Source organism: Amblyomma maculatum, unplaced genomic scaffold (genome assembly GCF_055883805.1).
Source record: "Amblyomma maculatum isolate TAMU_Amacu unplaced genomic scaffold, ASM5588380v1 scaffold_44, whole genome shotgun sequence".
Classification (NCBI taxonomy): domain Eukaryota; kingdom Metazoa; phylum Arthropoda; class Arachnida; order Ixodida; family Ixodidae; genus Amblyomma; species Amblyomma maculatum.
In genome coordinates, this window is record NW_028146769.1 from 85705 (window position 1) to 96417 (window position 10713).

Here is a 10713-nt window from a genome sequence, read left to right on the forward strand (position 1 = left end):
CTGCTTTCCAAAGAATTTTAGCTGTATGGACCATTTTTCTGCTCTTTTTTTTCTAAGGGTTTTTTACGTGTGCCATGATTATGTACTACCTGAATAGAGGCCTTGAAAGCAGATCAGAGCTTGCGAGTGCGCACAAACTGCTTTCCAAAGAATGTTAGCTGTATGGACCATTTTCCTGCTCTTTTTTTTTTCTAAGAAGGGTTTTTTATGTGTGCCATGATTATGTACTACCTGAATAGAGGCCTTGAAAGCAAAACAGAGCTTGCGAGTGCGCACATACTGCTTTCCAAAGAATTTTAGCTGTATGGACCTTTTTTCTGCTCTTTTTTTTTCTAAGAAGGTTTTTTATGTGTGCCATGATTATGTACCACCTGAATAGAGGCCTTGAAAGCAAAACAGAGCTTGCGAGTGCGCACAAACTGCTTTCCAAAGAATTTTAGCTGTATGGACCATTTTTCTGCTCTTTTTTTTCTAAGAAGGGTTTTTTATGTGTGCCATGATTATGTACTACCTGAATAGAGGCCTTGAAAGCAGATCAGAGCTTGCGAGTGCGCACAAACTGCTTTCCAAAGAATATTAGCTGTATGGACCATTTTTCTGCTCTTTTTTTTTCTAAGAAGGGTTTTTTATGTGTGCCATGATTATGTACTACCTGAATAGAGTCCTTGAAAGCAGAACAGAGCTTGCGAGTGCGCACAAACTGCTTTCCAAAGAATTTTAGCTGTATGGACCATTTTTCTGCTCTTTTTTTTCTAAGAAGGGTTTTTTATGTGTGCCATGATTATGTACTACCTGAATAGAGGCCTTGAAAGCAGATCAGAGCTTGCGAGTGCGCACAAACTGCTTTCCAAAGAATTTTAGCTGTATGGACCATTGTTCTGCTCTTTTTTTTAAGAAGGGTTTTTTATGTGTGCCATGATTATGTACTACCTGAGGCCTTGAAAGCAAAACAGAGCTTGCGAGTGCGCACAAACTGCTTTCCAAAGAATTTTAGCTGTATGGACCATTTTCCTGCTCTTTTTTTTCTAAGAAGGGTTTTTTATGTGTGCCATGATTATGTACTACCTGAATAGAGGCCTTGAAAGCAAAACAGAGCTTGCGAGTGCGCACATACTGCTTTCCAAAGAATTTTAGCTGTATGGACCTTTTTTCTGCTCTTTTTTTTTCTAAGAAGGGTTTTTTATGTGTGCCATGATTATGTACCACCTGAATAGAGGCCTTGAAAGCAAAACAGAGCTTGTGAGTGCGCACAAACTGCTTTCCAAAGAATTTTAGCTGTATGGACCATTTTTCTGCTTTTTTTTCTAAGAAGGGTTTTTTATGTGTGCCATGAATATGTACTACCTGAGGCCTTGAAAGCAAAACAGAGCTTGCGAGTGCGCACAAACTGCTTTCCAAAGAATTTTAGCTGTATGGACCATTTTCCTGCTCTTTTTTTTCTAAGAAGGGTTTTTTATGTGTGCCATGATTATGTACTACCTGAATAGAGGCCTTGAAAGCAAAACAGAGCTTGTGAGTGCGCACATACTGCTTTCCAAAGAATTTTAGTTGTATGGACCTTTTTTCTGCTCTTTTTTTTCTAAGAAGGGTTTTTTATGTGTGCCATGATTATGTACCACCTGAATAGAGGCCTTGAAAGCAGAACAGAGCTTGCGAGTGCGCACAAACTGCTTTCCAAAGAATTTTAGCTGTATGGACCATTTTTCTGCTCTTTTTTTTCTAAGAAGGGTTTTTTATGTGTGCCATGATTATGTACCACCTGAATAGAGGCCTTGAAAGCAGAACAGAGCTTGCGAGTGCGCACAAACTGCTTTCCAAAGAATTTTAGCTGTATGGACCATTTTTCTGCTCTTTTTTTTTCTAAGGGTTTTTTACGTGTGCCATGATTATGTACTACCTGAATAGAGGCCTTGAAAGCAGATCAGAGCTTGCGAGTGCGCACAAACTGCTTTCCAAAGAATGTTAGCTGTATGGACCATTTTCCTGCTCTTTTTTTTTTCTAAGAAGGGTTTTTTATGTGTGCCATGATTATGTACTACCTGAATAGAGGCCTTGAAAGCAAAACAGAGCTTGCGAGTGCGCACATACTGCTTTCCAAAGAATTTTAGCTGTATGGACCTTTTTTCTGCTCTTTTTTTTTCTAAGAAGGTTTTTTTATGTGTGCCATGATTATGTACCACCTGAATAGAGGCCTTGAAAGCAAAACAGAGCTTGCGAGTGCGCACAAACTGCTTTCCAAAGAATTTTAGCTGTATGGACCATTTTTCTGCTCTTTTTTTTCTAAGAAGGGTTTTTTATGTGTGCCATGATTATGTACTACCTGAATAGAGGCCTTGAAAGCAGATCAGAGCTTGCGAGTGCGCACAAACTGCTTTCCAAAGAATTTTAGCTGTATGGACCATTTTTCTGCTCTTTTTTTTTCTAAGAAGGGTTTTTTATGTGTGCCATGAATATGTACTACCTGAATAGAGGCCTTGAAAGCAAAACAGAGCTTGCAGTGCGCACAAACTGCTTTCCAAAGAATATTAGCTGTATGGACCATTTTTCTGCTCTTTTTTTTTCTAAGAAGGGTTTTTTATGTGTGCCATGATTATGTACTACCTGAATAGAGTCCTTGAAAGCAGAACAGAGCTTGCGAGTGCGCACAAACTGCTTTCCAAAGAATTTTAGCTGTATGGACCATTTTTCTGCTCTTTTTTTTCTAAGAAGGGTTTTTTATGTGTGCCATGATTATGTACTACCTGAATAGAGGCCTTGAAAGCAGATCAGAGCTTGCGAGTGCGCACAAACTGCTTTCCAAAGAATTTTAGCTGTATGGACCATTTTTCTGCTCTTTTTTTTTAAGAAGGGTTTTTTTATGTGTGCCATGATTATGTACTACCTGAATAGAGGCCTTGAAAGCAGAACAGAGCTTGCGAGTGCGCACAAACTGCTTTCCAAAGAATTTTAGCTGTATGGACCATTTTTCTGCTCTTTTTTTTCTAAGAAGGGTTTTTTATGTGTGCCATGATTATGTACTACCTGAATAGAGGCCTTGAAAGCAAAACAGAGCTTGCGAGTGCGCCCAAACTGCTTTTCAAAGAATTTTAGCTGTATGGACCATTGTTCTGCTCTTTTTTTTAAGAAGGGTTTTTTATGTGTGCCATGATTATGTACTACCTGAGGCCTTGAAAGCAAAACAGAGCTTGCGAGTGCGCACAAACTGCTTTCCAAAGAATTTTAGCTGTATGGACCATTTTCCTGCTCTTTTTTTCTAAGAAGGGTTTTTTATGTGTGCCATGATTATGTACTACCTGAATAGAGGCCTTGAAAGCAAAACAGAGCTTGCGAGTGCGCACATACTGCTTTCCAAAGAATTTTAGCTGTATGGACCTTTTTTCTGCTCTTTTTTTTTCTAAGAAGGGTTTTTTATGTGTGCCATGATTATGTACCACCTGAATAGAGGCCTTGAAAGCAAAACAGAGCTTGTGAGTGCGCACAAACTGCTTTCCAAAGAATTTTAGCTGTATGGACCATTTTTCTGCTTTTTTTTCTAAGAAGGGTTTTTTATGTGTGCCATGAATATGTACTACCTGAATAGAGGCCTTGAAAGCAAAACAGAGCTTGCGAGTGCGCACAAACTGCTTTCCAACGAATTTTAGCTGTATGGACCATTGTTCTGCTCGTTTTTTTCTAAGAAGGGTTTTTTTATGTGTGCCATGATTATGTACTACCTGAATAGAGGCCTTGAAAGCAAAACAGAGCTTGCGAGTGCGCACAAACTGCTTTCCAAAGAATTTTAGCTGTATGGACCATTTTTCTGCTCTTTTTTTCTAAGAAGGGTTTTTTATGTGTGCCATGATTATGTACCACCTGAATAGAGGCCTTGAAAGCAGAACAGAGCTTGCGATTGCGCACAAACTGCTTTCCAAAGAATTTTAGCTGTATGGACCATTTTTCTGCTCTTTTTTTTCTAAGAAGGGTTTTTTATGTGTGCCATGATTATGTACTACCTGAATAGAGGCCTTGAAAGCAAAACAGAGCTTGCGAGTGCGCACAAACGGCTTTCCAAAGAATTTTAGCTGTATGGACCATTTTTCTGCTCTTTTATTTTCTAAGAAGGGTTTTTTATGTGTGCCATGATTATGTACTACCTGAATAGAGGCCTTGAAAGCAGAACAGAGCTTGCGAGTGCGCACAAACTGATTTCCAAAGAATTTTAGCTGTATGGACCATTTTTCTGCTCTTTTTTTTCTAAGAAGGGTTTTTTATGTGTGCCATGATTATGTACTACCTGAATAGAGGCCTTGAAAGCAAAACAGAGCTTGCAGTGCGCACAAACTGCTTTCCAAAGAATATTAGCTGTATGGACCATTTTTCTGCTCTTTTTTTTCTAAGAAGGGTTTTTTTTGTGTGCCATGATTATGTACTACCTGAATAGAGTCCTTGAAAGCAGAACAGAGCTTGCGAGTGCGCACAAACTGCTTTCCAAAGAATTTTAGCTGTATGGACCATTTTTCTGCTCTTTTTTTTCTAAGAAGGGTTTTTTATGTGTGCCATGATTATGTACTACCTGAATAGAGGCCTTGAAAGCAGATCAGAGCTTGCGAGTGCGCACAAACTGCTTTCCAAAGAATTTTAGCTGTATGGACCATTTTTCTGCTCTTTTTTTAAGAAGGGTTTTTTATGTGTGCCATGATTATGTACTACCTGAATAGAGGCCTTGAAAGGAGAACAGAGCTTGCGAGTGCGCACTAACTGCTTTCCAAAGAATTTTAGCTGTATGGACCATTTTTCTGCTCTTTTTTTTCTAAGAAGGGTTTTTTATGTGTGCCATGATTATGTACTACCTGAATAGAGGCCTTGAAAGCAAAACAGAGCTTGCGAGTGCGCCCAAACTGCTTTTCAACGAATTTTAGCTGTATGGAGAATTTTTCTGCTCTTTTATTTTCTAAGAAGGGTTTTTTATGTGTGCCATGATTATGTACTACCTCAATAGAGGCCTTGAAAGCAGAACAGAGCTTGCGAGTGCGCACAAACTGCTTTTCAAAGAATTTTAGCTGTATGGACCATTTTTCTGCTCTTCTATTTTCTAAGAAGGGTTTTTTATGTGTGCCATGATTATGTACTACTCAATAGAGGCCTTGAAAGGAGAACAGAGCTTGCGAGTGCGCACAAACTGCTTTCCAAAGAATTTTAGCTGTATGGACCATTGTTCTGCTCTTTTTTTTTCTAAGGGTTTTTTTATGTGTGCCATGATTATGTACTACCTGAATAGAGGCCTTGAAAGCAAATCAGAGCTTGCGAGTGCGCACAAACTGCTTTCCAAAGAATTTTAGCTGTATGGACCATTGTTCTGCTCGTTTTTTTCTAAGGGTTTTTTTATGTGTGCCATGATTATGTACTACCTGAATAGAGGCCTTGAAAGCAAAACAGAGCTTGCGAGTGCGCACAAACTGCTTTCCAACGAATTTTAGCTGTATGGACCATTGTTCTGCTCGTTTTTTTCTAAGAAGGGTTTTTTTATGTGTGCCATGATTATGTACTACCTGAATAGAGGCCTTGAAAGCAAAACAGAGCTTGCGAGTGCGCACAAACTGCTTTCCAAAGAATTTTAGCTGTATGGACCATTTTTCTGCTCTTTTTTTTCTAAGAATGGTTTTTTATGTGTGCCATGATTATGTACCACCTGAATAGAGGCCTTGAAAGCAGAACAGAGCTTGCGATTGCGCACAAACTGCTTTCCAAAGAATTTTAGCTGTATGGACCATTTTCTGCTCTTTTTTTCTAAGAAGGGTTTTTTATGTGTGCCATGATTATGTACCACCTGAATAGAGGCCTTGAAAGCAGAACAGAGCTTGCGAGTGCGCACAAACTGCTTTCCAAAGAATTTTAGCTGTATGGACCATTTTTCTGCTCTTTTTTTTCTAAGGGTTTTTTACGTGTGCCATGATTATGTACTACCTGAATAGAGGCCTTGAAAGCAGATCAAGCTTGCGAGTGCGCACAAACTGCTTTCCAAAGAATTTTAGCTGTATGGACCATTTTTCTGCTCTTTTTTTTCTAAGAAGGGTTTTTTATGTGTGCCATCATTATGTACTACCTGAATAGAGGCCTTGAAAGCAGATCAGAGCTTGCGAGTGCGCACAAACTGCTTTCCAAAGAATGTTAGCTGTATGGACCATTTTTCTGCTCTTTTTTTTCTAAGAAGGGTTTTTTATGTGTGCCATGATTATGTACTACCTGAATAGAGGCCTTGAAAGCAAAACAGAGCTAGCGAGTGCGCACAAACTGCTTTCCAAAGAATTTTAGCTGTATGGACATTTTTCTGCTCTTTTATTTTCTAAGAAGGTTTTTTATGTGTGCCATGATTATGTACTACCTCAATAGAGGCCTTGAAAGGAGAACAGAGCTTGCGAGTGCGCACAAACTGCTTTCCAAAGAATTTTAGCTGTATGGACCATTGTTCTGCTCTTTTTTTTCTAAGAAGGGTTTTTTATGTGTGCCATGATTATGTACTACCTGAATAGAGGCCTTGAAAGCAGATCAGAGCTTGCGAGTGCGCACAAACTGCTTTCCAAAGAATTTTAGCTGTATGGACCATTTTTCTGCTCTTTTTTTTCTAAGAAGGGTTTTTTATGTGTGCCATGAATATGTACTACCTGAATAGAGGCCTTGAAAGCAGATCAGAGCTTGCGAGTGCGCACAAACTGCTTTCCAAAGAATTTTAGCTGTATGGACCATTTTTCTGCTCTTTTTTTTAAGAAGGGTTTTTTATGTGTGCCATGATTATGTACTACCTGAATAGAGGCCTTGAAAGGAGAACAGAGCTTGCGAGTGCGCACAAACTGCTTTCCAAAGAATTTTAGCTGTATGGACCATTTTTCTGCTCTTTTTTTTCTAAGAAGGGTTTTTTATGTGTGCCATGATTATGTACTACCTGAATAGAGGCCTTGAAAGCAAAACAGAGCTTGCGAGTGCGCCCAAACTGCTTTTCAAAGAATTTTAGCTGTATGGAGAATTTTTCTGCTCTTTTTTTTGTAAGAAGGGTTGTTTATGTGTGCCATGATTATGTACCACCTGAATAGAGGGCTTGAAAGCAGAACAGAGCTTGCGAGTGCGCACAAACTGCTTTCCAAAGAATTTTAGCTGTGTGGACCATTTTTCTGCTCTTTTTTTTCTAAGAAGGGTTTTTTATGTGTGCCATGAATATGTACTACCTGAGGCCTTGAAAGCAAAACAGAGCTTGCGAGTGCGCACAAACTGCTTTCAAAAGAATTTTAGCTGTATGGACCATTTTCCTGCTCTTTTTTTTCTAAGAAGGGTTTTTTATGTGTGCCATGATTATGTACTACCTGAATAGAGGCCTTGAAAGCAAAACAGAGCTTGCGAGTGCGCACATACTGCTTTCCAAGGAATTTTAGCTGTATGGACCTTTTTTCTGCTCTTTTTTTTTCTAAGAAGGGTTTTTTATGTGTGCCATGATTATGTACCACCTGAATAGAGGCCTTGAAAGCAAAACAGAGCTTGTGAGTGCGCACAAACTGCTTTCCAAAGAATTTTAGCTGTATGGACCATTTTTCTGCTTTTTTTTTCTAAGAAGGGTTTTTTATGTGTGCCATGAATATGTACTACCTGAGGCCTTGAAAGCAAAACAGAGCTTGCGAGTGCGCACAAACTGCTTTCCAAAGAATTTTAGCTGTATGGACCATTTTCCTGCTCTTTTTTTCTAAGAAGGGTTTTTTATGTGTGCCATGATTATGTACTACCTGAATAGAGGCCTTGAAAGCAAAACAGAGCTTGCGAGTGCGCACATACTGCTTTCCAAAGAATTTTAGTTGTATGGACCTTTTTTCTGCTCTTTTTTTTCTAAGAAGGGTTTTTTATGTGTGCCATGATTATGTACCACCTGAATAGAGGCCTTGAAAGCAGAACAAGCTTGCGAGTGCGCACAAACTGCTTTCCAAAGAATTTTAGCTGTATGGACCATTTTTCTGCTCTTTTTTTTCTAAGAAGGGTTTTTTATGTGTGCCATGATTATGTACCACCTGAATAGAGGCCTTGAAAGCAGAACAGAGCTTGCGAGTGCGCACAAACTGCTTTCCAAAGAATTTTAGCTGTATGGACCATTTTTCTGCTCTTTTTTTTGTAAGGGTTTTTTACGTGTGCCATGATTATGTACTACCTGAATAGAGGCCTTGAAAGCAGATCAGAGCTTGCGAGTGCGCACAAACTGCTTTCCAAAGAATGTTAGCTGTATGGACCATTTTCCTGCTCTTTTTTTTTTTCTAAGAAGGGTTTTTTATGTGTGCCATGATTATGTACTACCTGAATAGAGGCCTTGAAAGCAAAACAGAGCTTGCGAGTGCGCACATACTGCTTTCCAAAGAATTTAGCTGTATGGACCTTTTTTCTGCTCTTTTTTTTTCTAAGAAGGTTTTTTTATGTGTGCCATGATTATGTACCACCTGAATAGAGGCCTTGAAAGCAAAACAGAGCTTGCGAGTGCGCACAAACTGCTTTCCAAAGAATTTTAGCTGTATGGACCATTTTTCTGCTCTTTTTTTTCTAAGAAGGGTTTTTTATGTGTGCCATGATTATGTACTACCTGAATAGAGGCCTTGAAAGCAGATCAGAGCTTGCGAGTGCGCACAAACTGCTTTCCAAAGAATTTTAGCTGTATGGACCATTTTTCTGCTCTTTTTTTTTCTAAGAAGGGTTTTTTATGTGTGCCATGAATATGTACTACCTGAATAGAGGCCTTGAAAGCAAAACAGAGCTTGCAGTGCGCACAAACTGCTTTCCAAAGAATATTAGCTGTATGGACCATTTTTCTGCTCTTTTTTTTTTCTAAGAAGGGTTTTTTATGTGTGCCATGATTATGTACTACCTGAATAGAGTCCTTGAAAGCAGAACAGAGCTTGCGAGTGCGCACAAACTGCTTTCCAAAGAATTTTAGCTGTATGGACCATTTTTCTGCTCTTTTTTTTCTAAGAAGGGTTTTTTATGTGTGCCATGATTATGTACTACCTGAATAGAGGCCTTGAAAGCAGATCAGAGCTTGCGAGTGCGCACAAACTGCTTTCCAAAGAATTTTAGCTGTATGGACCATTTTTCTGCTCTTTTTTTTTAAGAAGGGTTTTTTATGTGTGCCATGATTATGTACTACCTGAATAGAGGCCTTGAAAGCAGAACAGAGCTTGCGAGTGCGCACAAACTGCTTTCCAAAGAATTTTAGCTGTATGGACCATTTTTCTGCTCTTTTTTTTCTAAGAAGGGTTTTTTTATGTGTGCCATGATTATGTACTACCTCAATAGAGGCCTTGAAAGCAGAACAGAGCTTGCGAGTGCGCACAAACTGCTTTTCAAAGAATTTTAGCTGTATGGACCATTTTTCTGCTCTTTTATTTTCTAAGAAGGGTTTTTTATGTGTGCCATGATTATGTACTACCTCAATAGAGGCCTTGAAAGCAGAACAGAGCTTGCGAGTGCGCACAAACTGCTTTTCAAAGAATTTTAGCTGTATGGACCATTTTTCTGCTCTTCTATTTTCTAAGAAGGGTTTTTTATGTGTGCCATGATTATGTACTACCTCAATAGAGGCCTTGAAAGGAGAACAAAGCTTGCGAGTGCGCACAAACTGCTTTCCAAAGAATTTTAGCTGTATGGACCATTGTTCTGCTCTTTTTTTTCTAAGGGTTTTTTATGTGTGCCATGATTATGTACTACCTGAATAGAGGCCTTGAAAGCAAATCAGAGCTTGCGAGTGCGCACAAACTGCTTTCCAAAGAATTTTAGCTGTATGGACCATTGTTCTGCTCGTTTTTTTCTAAGGGTTTTTTTATGTGTGCCATGATTATGTACTACCTGAATAGAGGCCTTGAAAGCAAAACAGAGCTTGCGAGTGCGCACAAACTGCTTTCCAACGAATTTTAGCTGTATGGACCATTGTTCTGCTCGTTTTTTTCTAAGAGGGTTTTTTTATGTGTGCCATGATTATGTACTACCTGAATAGAGGCCTTGAAAGCAAAACAGAGCTTGCGAGTGCGCACAAACTGCTTTCCAAAGAATTTTAGCTGTATGGACCATTTTTCTGCTCTTTTTTTCTAAGAAGGGTTTTTTATGTGTGCCATGATTATGTACCACCTGAATAGAGGCCTTGAAAGCAGAACAGAGCTTGCGATTGCGCACAAACTGCTTTCCAAAGAATTTAGCTGTATGGACCATTTTTCTGTTCTTTTTTTTTCTAGAAGGGTTTTTTATGAGTGCCATGATTATGTACCACCTGAATAGAGGCCTTGAAAGCAGAACAGAGCTTGCGAGTGCGCACAAACTGCTTTCCAAAGAATTTTAGCTGTATGGACCATTTTTCTGCTCTTTTTTTTCTAAGGGTTTTTTACGTGTGCCATGATAATGTACTACCTGAATAGAGGTCTTGAAAGCAGATCAGAGCTTGCGAGTGCGCACAAACTGCTTTCCAAAGAATTTTAGCTGTATGGACCATTTTTCTGCTCTTTTTTTTCTAAGAAGGGTTTTTTATGTGTGCCATCATTATGTACTACTGAATAGAGGCCTTGAAAGCAGATCAGAGCTTGCGAGTGCGCACAAACTGCTTTCCAAAGAATGTTAGCTGTATGGACCATTTTTCTGCTCTTTTTTTTCTAAGAAGGGTTTTTTATGTGTGCCATGATTATGTACTACCTGAATAGAGGCCTTGAAAGCAAAACAGAGCTA